General features: G+C 52.2%; 1 pseudogene across 1 annotated transcript; it reads right to left on the bottom strand.

Annotated features, from left to right (window-relative positions):
* Positions 1 to 2,458: 2,458 nt before the first annotated feature.
* Positions 2,459 to 6,520, bottom strand: LOC308640247 (retinal homeobox protein Rx-like; annotated as a pseudogene). The gene is made up of 3 exons: positions 6,232 to 6,520; positions 5,682 to 5,934; positions 2,459 to 2,953 (listed from the first exon to the last, which is right to left on the bottom strand). The product of its transcript is annotated as a retinal homeobox protein Rx-like (transcript).
* Positions 6,521 to 6,916: the final 396 nt, after the last annotated feature.

Genomic DNA, 6,916 nt, shown 5'->3' with positions numbered 1-6,916 from the left:
TGGTTCTCACATCCAGACTAAGTAATGGATTCCAGCCCCACTACTGGCCTGACAGTGAATCTCCCACCTTAGAACTGCTTGGCCAGACAAGGGAAGAAGGTTATCTAAATCTCCCCCAGAAAAGCACTTACAGCTAAGCACCCACTCTTCAGGATCTCAGAGAAGATGAAGGGAGGAGCAGTGGAGAGGAGACAAAATGGATAATCACATAAATGATCTAAAGAAAGTGATGCTGGGGAGCTGGGGTTGTGGCTCAGTGACAGAGTGCTTGCCTTGAATATGTGAAGCACTGGGTTTGATCCTCAGCACCACATAAAAATAAACAAAATAAAGATATTGTGCCCATGTACAACTAAAATTAAAATCTTTAAAAAAAAAGTGATGTTGATGGGATGGGCAAAGTCACAGTCACAGGTACCCAGAACTGTGGAAAGGAGGAGGACAGAGCAAATATATTCACCTGGGACCAGTGAAGTTGGGAGTTCTCAAAATAAATCATCAGATCACCCCTATTAAAAGCAGGGATTAAAGGATGAAGTAGAAGGTAGGCCAAACTGAAAGAACTTTACATACTCATGCATAGTGTTGTGCTTTTTTTTTTTCTTGCTAAGAACTAATATCACTTGGTCGACCCCATCCATTTCCCCAACACAGATCCTTGTAAAGGAAAAGTGCAGGTATTACTTCCTGCCTCTTGAGGGAATTATTGTATTCAAATTCTTACTGACAAGCCTACTATATACAAGGCAATAGATGAAGGTCCAGGTTACCCATCCCTGGCTATGTAATAGCCTCTCATAACCCGCCAGAACAGGGACTGGGTCCTGCTGTGACACTCCCACTATACCGAGCCCCAGGATACTCATCCGTCTCCTAACTCGTTTCAGGAACCGGTGAGCAGTACAGAAATATTGTGAAGCCATGAGAACCTCTATCACCCCATGTATTATTGTCTTATGTCGGGCACTTGGTTGAAGTCTTCACGGGGGATACTTATTCCATCTTTTTCACCGCTGAGTTAGTGCCCATATAAAGGGGAAAAAGGGGGCGCCACAGCCTTTTTGCTGAGGACCTACAGGTAGTAGTTGGTTTGCAGCTAGGGCACTGGCCACATTGTCCTGGGTGCTCAAACCAGGAGGGAGCAGGACTCCTGCAGCAGGAATCCAAGTTAGCGCAGGCAGTGGCCCAGCTTCGGAGGTTAACCGCGGATATAGCAGCAGCTTGGGTCAGAGTCCTGGCCGCTCTTCGCCCTGAACTCCAAGAGATTGCGGGAACTTCTCAAGACCGCGGGGACTCTGAGATTTCTTCCCTGCCCCTGAGTCTGGTGCCAAAGAATTAAGATTACTGCTCCCTACGCTCTCTGAGGTAGAGCCCACCGAGCAGCGGCACGGAGCGCTCCAGGACACTGTCCACTCTCGGAGCGCAGCAATTAATCCCACTGGCGGTTAACAACTCTGGGTGGGGCGGTGTTGGGCAGACAAGAGAGGCGTGGGGCTCAAAAAGAGTCTCTCTACTTCAATCCTCGGAGAATTAATTTCATTAACTCTTGGTGGCAAGGACGGCACCAGCCCTGAGATCAGCACAGTGATCTGAGAATGGCCTTCCCCGCAACGCAGACCGAAAAGGGGGCGGGGAAGGACAGGGACCTCTGGAGCTACAGGACGCTTAGATTTCGCCCCGGAAGGTGTGGTAGGCGCTGCTTATTGGGTTGGAAGTAGCACCCCGCGATCAGCTATTGGACTATGGAGGAACTGGGGACACGTAGCATCAGAGTCTTAGGCCCCTACACCTGCAACCCACCGCACGCACGCACGAGTGCACGCACCAGGGAAGAGCGTCTCTGGTCGAGAGCCGCAGCACACAGGATGGCGATGATTCTGCGTTGTAGTAAAGTATGCCCAAATTTGCACCGAAAGAACCCCGAGCTCCAGCGCACTCCTCTGCGTTCTCTGACCCACCTAGTCCATCATCGTTCACTCCTCAGGTACCCCCAAATTCACTCCCCCTGTCTCAGCGCGTTCAATCAGAATCAAATCCAAACAAGCAAATCTTTAATTCTCTTTCCAAACACCTTGAAACTACTCATACAGTTTCTCAAACTATATTTTTCTGACTTATTCCTTCCCCTTCCGGAAACCAAGGTTAGGAGCAGTGGACCCTTGAATATCGAGGATCCGGCGCTGGCAGGGAAAAGAGCAGGGTGCCCAGCGGGGCCACCCTCCAGCATCAGAACCTGGGGACGGAGGTTGTTAATGGAAGTGCCCAGAGGGCCACCTCCGGCCTGACGGCTGGTCCTTCCCTATGAGTCGGGAGCAGGCGCGCGACCCTAACCCACGCCCGGCAGGCGGCTTGCAGGAGGGACGGGGAAAGAGTGGCCCAATGAGGGGTCCAGGAGAGAAAGGGTTCGGGACCGTGCACTCGGTTAGCAGTCAACACGCAGCAGGCTCCTCAGTCCCCCTTAGAGGGTCTGCCACGGCTTCCCGATGGCCTGGATGTGCTCCTTGGCTTTCAGACGCAGCGCAGCGATGCTGCTGTTGCGCGGGTCCGCCTCGTCCAGTGGAAACTTGTCCCCGAAGCCGGGCCCGCATGGATAGGCGGGCGGCGGCGGCCCGAGCGGCTGTAGGCCGGGACCCAGCGGCGGGGAGTTCAGGAAGGGCGGCGGCGGCGGTGGAGTGTAGCTGGCGGGCAAGCTCTGGGCCGGCAGCCCGAAGCCGGGCAAGCTCTGCAGCGCTGTGGCGCCCACTCCGGGCAGCGGCGGCCCGAGCCACGACTCCAGTGGCAGGGCGCCCCCTGGTGGCCCGCCGCCGCTGCCCGGGCCGGCCCCGAGGGGCGCCAGACCTGCCGAGGGCGGGGAGCGGCTGAAAGAGAGGAGGGGCGAGTCCTGCAGCTTCATGGAGGACACTTCCAGCTTCTCCTGCCGTCGCCACTTGGCCGGTCGGTTCTGGAACCACACCTGCAAGAGAAAGCACAGCGGACGTCGAGGTCGTAGGCTGCAACTCATGCCCGACTCCTGCACCAAAGGCAAACTGGCTAGTTTGACTCCCCAGCTCCAAACAAAATTAGTACTGACTATTTTGCACCTGCGTAGAGGGCCTTGGGCCTTCTTTTCTTTCATCCCCTATGACTCCCTTCATCCCCACCTTTCCTTCCATCCAATGTCTTTATTTTCTTTTTTATTGTTTTTTTTCCTCTTTGTCTCTTCCCTGCGGTGAATCTCTTTGTTCCATCTTAGTCCTCTGAGGCATCCACACCCTTCCCCTGTTTACCGCACCCATAGCTCTGATTGTGACTGTATCTGATTCTAATTCCTGACATGGAGCAGATGCTCAGAAAGAAAAAAAAGTGAGTTTCACTTTGCTCAGGACCATAGGCCCTTGAAACCAGATCTCTGTGACCTGCTAGATGGCAGCTCCTCTTGACACTTGAGTTAAGATTTTGCTTTTTCCCAGTATGATATAATTCTCAATTGCTATGTGTTTGACTCATACCTTGTTATATCTGCCTTTTGTCTCTATTATAAACGTGGGTATACATAAATACTGGCAACATCAGAGTTGAATACAGCTATTTCCATGGATTATTAGTTATCATATAGATAGAAGCAAATGGGCTTATTTTACCATATGCACATTTCAATTATTGCTTTAATAAGGTTTTCATTTTATTTCATTGATAGTTGTTTAGTGTTTCTGAAGTTTCTTATGGATTACTTTCACAGGTTACAATGTTCACATTTATTGTATCTACTTTTACTTTCTGGTTGACATTATCCTAAGATATTAGCTCAGTAAGTACTCAAGGTTTTTTTTCCTTCTTGCTGTTCATATAGTCCTGGCAAGCTTTCACTGGTTTCTTGCAGTGAATCCTCCACTACTAACAGAAGCACCAGAATGGAATGTAATTAACGTTTCACCACCAAGTTCCACTCTCGAAAACAGAACAGAGAGAATTGGTTTAGTTTAGGGGAGAATACGGAAGAACTTTGGCCAAACAGTTGGCTTCAGTGTTGTGCTTATGAAGGGAACGGAGCAAATAGTTGCAATCTAGAAGGGGGAAAGCAGATTTATGTTGGACATGAAGGTGAGGGCAACCTAGGAGAGCTAAGAAAACAATAGTCCAGCACTGAATAGGGCATGGCAAATGTGTGCAAGGCTGGAATTTGGGAGAAAAGAGGAAAGAAGAAAAATGTAAGCATCCCTGTCCCCTTCCCATAAAGATTTATCTGCATACCCAAGGCCCTGAACCACCAGGAAATATTAGATGTTTGGCTACATTAGAGAAATGGGGTGAGGGTTCCCTTCCCACTACCACTTGGACTTCCCTTATTGCCAGAAACTGCAGCTCTAGCTCTCTGATACAGTATCCAAGTTCATATAGCTGAAGCCTGGGAGAGTTGGCTATCCTACTGCTCTCCTAATGCCTCCAATGCCAAATACACCACACGCAGATATTAAGAACCGCTATATGCTGAGCACTGTGCTGGCCCTATAGTCACAGAGAAGTCACGCTGTTTTCAAGATTCTCACAACTCAGAGAAGCCAAAACCCCTGAACAAGTAAAAGTGGGACAACCAGAAAAAAGGTGGGGTCAGGTGCAAAGAGTAGTGTAAAGGTGGGCTTCAAGCTGCCTTACCTGCATGATGTAGGGCACTGAAAGCCTGGGCCTCTCCTCTTTCTTCATCTTTGGCTTGTCCTCCCTACCAAACCCTCCCTCTAATGGAAAGCAGGTGCTAACATTTCCATCCCTTCAATGAAATGATTGCCGCTTTACTGCCCCAAATTAGGAGAAATTGAACTGTCCTTGCTAGTTAATCCTGAGTCACATTAGTGAACTTTTTAAAAACAACGACTTTTTACTCATTACTTTAAACTCCTAACCTAAGCAAAAAGAGACAAAAGGCAAGAGCTTGTTCCATTTTACTTTTAAAACACAGCTAAAAAAGCACCAGACACCTGAGTATCCTTACTTCCTGGAAATCTAATTTCATAGACACACACAAGAATCCCATCTCAGTTCCACTGCCTTTCAGATGCACTGAAATTTGTTCCCAGTGTCTCTCTTTCAGGCCTCTCTAAACTCTCCCAATTTGGAACTCCTCCCAGATTTTTCACAGATGACTAGCAAATATTTAAGGCTTTCAAATATTTTAATGATCAGGTATTAAAGATAATTCAGCTTTAATTAAAGCGAAAACCCCTTTACAATAAAAAGAAAAGACCTCTGCAGCGCTAAATTTCGGTTGGACGTGCACCAGAGAAGGAAAAGTCACTTTCTAAAATCCACTTTCTTAAGTTTCAACTGCAGTCCTGCGCAAGGAGACAGTGTTTTCCTTTTCATCAAGATGTGCGCTGCAAGGGTGGTATTTGGGATCTCAATCCAGTGACCCTATGGTCTCTGCCTACATTCCCTTTCCGCGCAGCATCGTCTCCCCAACCCCATCCCGGCTTTTATCTCAAAAGTCATTCTCAATTCCTCCTTTTAGTTTAGAAGAGGGAGATCCACCCCCAAAGGGGGATCGTCCTATAAACTCGGACATTCTGCCAGAAGAGGGAACCTCTGGGCTTGCCAAGCCGAAGAAACACGATAATAAATGCGTGGATGCCCGGGAACCCAGAGAAGCACTGGCTGCAGTTTAGGCCTGGGCCCTCTCGGATCCCAATCCCTTAATTCGGGCGTTTAACCTGGACCCGGACCTCGGGTAGGTTGACCTTGCCCGCCAGCTCCTCCCAGCTGTACACGTCAGGGTAGTGGGACTTTTCGAACGCGCGCTCCAGCTCGTGCAGCTGGTACGTGGTGAAAGTCATGCGGTTCCGCCGGTGCTTCTTTTTGGGCTGCTCCTCCTCCGACAGCTTCGCGTCGCCAGCGGCTGGCCCGACAGGCAACCCTGGACTCGGCCTGCCTCCCCCGGCTCCTTGGGACAGTAGGGGCGAGAGGCTGGGGCGACGAGGCCCCTGAGGGTCAGAGACACTCCCGGGAGCATCCCTGGGCCTACCAAGCCTCCTCGTAGTGTCTGGCCAGCCCAGCTACCGCAAAGAGTTGGCCTCGAGAGGTCGTTGGTGGGTGGAAACTGCAAGGGGTTCCTAAGCGTCCTCGGGACGCAAGTTGGAAGCTCCCGTCGTGGACAGTACCCCCACCCCCGCGCCCAGTTGCCTCGATAAAAGTTAACGAAGGGACGCTCTCCTCTTGCAGAGCGCCTCAAGGGCCCCGCAGCAGCCTGCAGTTGACACTCACCTTCGTACTCTGGGACCGGCGCGGGTGCTGGCGGCGGGGAGGGCTCCGCGCCTCCCCCAGGCGCCTTGGGACAGGCGGGCCGCGCGCCCAGCCTTCGCTCCCGCTCCTTCGCTACCTGGGCGCCCCGTTCCGCCGGAAAGGTACCGAGGATCCCGTCATCCTTGGTAAAGCCCAGGATGGCCTCGATGCTGTGCAACCGCGAGGTGCTCCCGCCTGGACTGCGGAGCAGGTGACCCGCGAGCGAAAAGCTCCGGTTGGCCATGGCGGGCGCGCAGCCCGGCAGGTGCATGGGGAGCGCCTGGAGGAAGGCTGGCCGCTTTGGAGATAGAAGAGGTTCCAAGCGGACTCTTTCCAACTGTACAGGTCAGGGGAGTGGGTCTTCTGGAAAGCGCGCAACCGCACGGGTTCTACCCACGGTCAAGCTTGGCTTGCAACCCCGCCCAGGCCGCCTGCGCTAGAGGTGGGTGAGCGCTCGACCCTCCGCCGCCTGAGTCGCTGCAGAATTTGGAAGTTCGGCGGCGGAGCAACTGGGGCTCCGGAAGCTAAAGCTGGGAGCGGGCTAGTCCGGGGCTCCTCCTCTCACGCCCCAACCGGGCCCCTTCTCTCAGCCCCTCCCCCCTCAGAGGGGCGGGTCCTTCTCCTGCCCAGCCTCGGGGTCCTAGCCCTGCCACTTCAAGGCCAGCAC

The sequence above is a fragment of the Spermophilus citellus genome, assembly GCF_964194105.1.
Source record: "Spermophilus citellus genome assembly, contig: SCAFFOLD_91, whole genome shotgun sequence".
NCBI lineage: Eukaryota > Metazoa > Chordata > Mammalia > Rodentia > Sciuridae > Spermophilus > Spermophilus citellus.
The sequence above is the reverse complement of the archived record's forward strand: the minus strand, read 5'-3'. Positions and strand labels throughout refer to the sequence as shown.